This window comes from Macrobrachium rosenbergii, chromosome 12, assembly GCF_040412425.1.
Source record: "Macrobrachium rosenbergii isolate ZJJX-2024 chromosome 12, ASM4041242v1, whole genome shotgun sequence".
NCBI classification, from domain to species: domain Eukaryota; kingdom Metazoa; phylum Arthropoda; class Malacostraca; order Decapoda; family Palaemonidae; genus Macrobrachium; species Macrobrachium rosenbergii.
In genome coordinates, this window is record NC_089752.1 from 76716760 (window position 1) to 76720381 (window position 3622).

Below are 3622 nucleotides of genomic sequence, written 5' to 3' on the forward strand. Positions count from 1 at the left end.
AGACAATACAAAATTTTTCCAATATTTTCGTATGAGTTACGAAAAATTTAGTGAATTACTATCACTGTTAAAAGAAGAAATAGCCAAGCAAAATACCCCGTTTCGAAAATGCATAACTCCAGAGGAACGACTGGCTGTAACTCTCAGGTAAAAGGCCTATTTTTCTTTTCTTTTATTACGATTATTACTATTAATGTTATTACAACTGTAATGCAGTAAAGGCTAGTCTAGGTTATCAGGTAATCAAACAATTTCTATTCACAATGATTTATATTTGAAAATGTTTTCACTATCTAGAAAATAATTTGTTATAAAATGAATTCATAATCATCGAATTGCTTAAGGAAAAAAAACTTGTATTACACAATTTCTTTGGTAATAAAAGACATGGTGGTTAAAAGACTAATTTACAGTTAAAGGAAATGACTTTGCTCATTTTCAATTGGAGTCAAACATATTGAAGGGGAACATGGGGGGAGTGAAGAGCCTGGTGTATAACTTGTCGAAGGAAGGGTGTTGTGGGGAAATGTAGAGCCTGTTAAATTTCTATATTCGTATTCTGAAACCAAAGAAGAAATGGATTTAATTTCAATTTGCAAAAGGGGAGAAAATGTCCTAACTGTGTCTTCTATTCCTTTGAAATATGATGTTAAATGATCTTGTTTTGGTCTTTTACTTTGCAAATACGTTTTTTAAAATTTCATGAGCCGAGGACCCAAGTTCTTGGCTGACTTTTTTTCTTTCTGGTTTGCTTATCGGGCATTGCAATTTCGTGTGGGGAAAGAGGTTCTACTTCATGGGTTGAAGAGTCGTGTACTTCTACTGTGATTTCATGTGGAGAAGCTTCTTCTGCAATGAATGAAGTCTCATCTTCACCTGTTTCTTGGGGGTTGTCTTCACATTCCAAAGAATTTTGTTCAATAGCAGACAAATTGCTTTGTTGCTGCCGTTTTTTGTTAAAATGTGCGTTCAAGAACGCCATCTGATTCTCATATTTCCACAGTGGAATATTGACTGCTTTTTGGCCGCTCACCGTCTTCTTCCTATTTATGGCCTTTGTATAGCAGTCACGCAAGGAATTCCATCTTTTCTTCAATTCTTTCACTGAAAGACGCAAAATGCAAACCATTAGTTTATAGTGCGACTTTTTAACAGGGGTTCCCAAACTCAGGTATGGGGTTTATCTGTTCCATTTAAAATTAGTGCGATTTTAGAAGGCATATAAATGTGGAATAAAAATAATAATTAGGTAAATGACTAATTCTTTGGTATCTTTGGCTTTCAGATTTCTAGGCCAAGCGGGAACCTACAGGACAATATCATTCAACTACAGACTGGGAGAGACAACTGTACGAGAAATTGTTTACGACACTTGCAAAATAATTTGGGAAAACATTAGTCCAATTGTAATGCCACCACCTAATGTCTTAAAGTGGGAACAAATATCAGAAGCTTTTTTAACAAATGGCAGTATCCAAACGTGATAGGAGCGATTGATGGGAAACATGTAGTGATTACCAAACCCTTATAGAAGCGGCCCTCTGTATTTTAATTATAAAAAAGAGTTTACCATTGTGTTAATGGCATTAGTAGATGCAGATTGCAATTTCATTACCGTAGATTTTGGAGCCTATGGAAAAAATAGCGATGGCGCTATATTCAGAGATTCTAATTAGGTAAAAGGCTTTTATCTAATGAGTTGAATATACCACCCCCTAAAGCATTACCTAATACAAATATTGTACTCCCACATGTCGTCGTTGGCGACGAAGCCTTTCCCCTTCATAATCATATCATGCGGCCTTTCCCAGGAGCGCAACTTGCTAATAATGCAGCAAATAAAATATATAATTATAGACACTCCAGAGCTAGGCGTGTCTCTGAAAATGCTTTTGGTATATTAGCGAAAAAGTTTAGAATCTTCAGTCAGAAATTGCAAATTACACCTGACCACGTTGATATTGTTGTCTTAGCAACAACGTGTTTGCATAATTTCCTACGGGATGATGCAAATTTGTGGCAGCCTGATGAGTTGAATAGTGTAGATGTAGGCCTAACAAACGAGGGGTTGAGAGGTCTTCGTGGGGTGGGTGGTAATGCTGTACGTGAAGCTTTCAACATTAGAGATAGTTTTAAGCACTATTTTACTTCACCAGAAGGCAAAGTACCCTGGCAGGAGGATATGATCACCAGAGGAAGGCTACATGATAATGTCAATTAATAAAAAAACATAATTGTAACTTGGAATAAACATATAATGAATTGAAGTTTTCTTACCTGCTATATTTAAGTCTTGTGAAATTTCTTCCCATGCATTTTCTTTTCTACCAACATCATAATAGTATTTATGACTTAAATCATATAAAATATCGTGTTGATAGACGCTATTGATTGATTTTTTCATCAAAGTTAGCGGACGTGAAGAGAAGGCAAAGCTAATTCAGTCACTGCACTTGATGGTGCGTTCTGCGCATGCGCGGTCTCTCAGACGCTTCAGACGTGTCAGAAAAATATGCTCTTGAGATTTCCGCGTCGGTTCTGTTCTGAACTGACGCGTCGGTTCGTTTCCGATCTGAGCCAGTGCGCGCTATCTCGTTCAAATGTATTGTTTCGATTCCCTTCAGACATTTCTTTCCGATCTGAAGCGCGTCGTTTCTGATACAGTGCGCGGCTAGCTTAAATAACTACGCTCGGGAATGTTTTCTTTACTGCTACGACAATGGAATGGTTTGCGCATGCGCCAACTTGAACAGGCCGCTTGCTGGCTCGTAGTGTAAATGCCAGATACTGCTACATGGTTTCCTGTAAGCTACTGGTTATCTCAAAATTTATCACTGACCAAGGAATTGTACACTTCCTTTGCCATAAATACTCCAAAATAAACTCTTAGCTACTGGTCCTAGCTTACACATGCAAAATTTCCTAACTACACACTCCCTAATTCCTAAGTGGCAACTCACACCCTGTCCTTACACTTTGGAAATTTGCGGGTAGACACTTCGCGCTTACCTATCTGTTTTCGCTAACATAAAACCCTTTACGTTCTCCTGTGTTTTGGAGGCTTGTAACGATACGAGAATTGTTGCCTTTCTTTAAAGAAATACTAATATCACTTCCCTTATTTCCTTAATGTTAGAAACGTGCACATGCACTCTTTACCAACGTTCTCCGCTCTTATCGCTTCTGTGCCCTCTGAATAATGAAATTATTACCGTAAATTTTAAATAATTGATTATATATTCCTGTTTTTTTTCTAAGTCTAGCTTAATACCGAGGCTAATTAACGCTAAGATGACTAGATCCTGGCAAATGGTCATCACTGTCATAAACTGGTCGTCTTGGTCGGGGAGAGAATTGGAAACACATTTACTTCGAGATTGCCACGGGACCATGCGAGCCCAGATTATGAACAAAGGAAAAGTTAGTTGAAAACTCATCTTAGATTTTCCCTAGATTTACACGTAAATGATTAAGGTCACCATTTGAATTAGAATTCTTTTACAATTTAAAGGGGTTTATTTACAGAGACTAGCAATTGAGCAAGGAGACAAACAGACTGCAAAATGGTAGCCAATGGGCAGACTCATTAAATATATACAGAGAACAATAATGCAGTGATTGG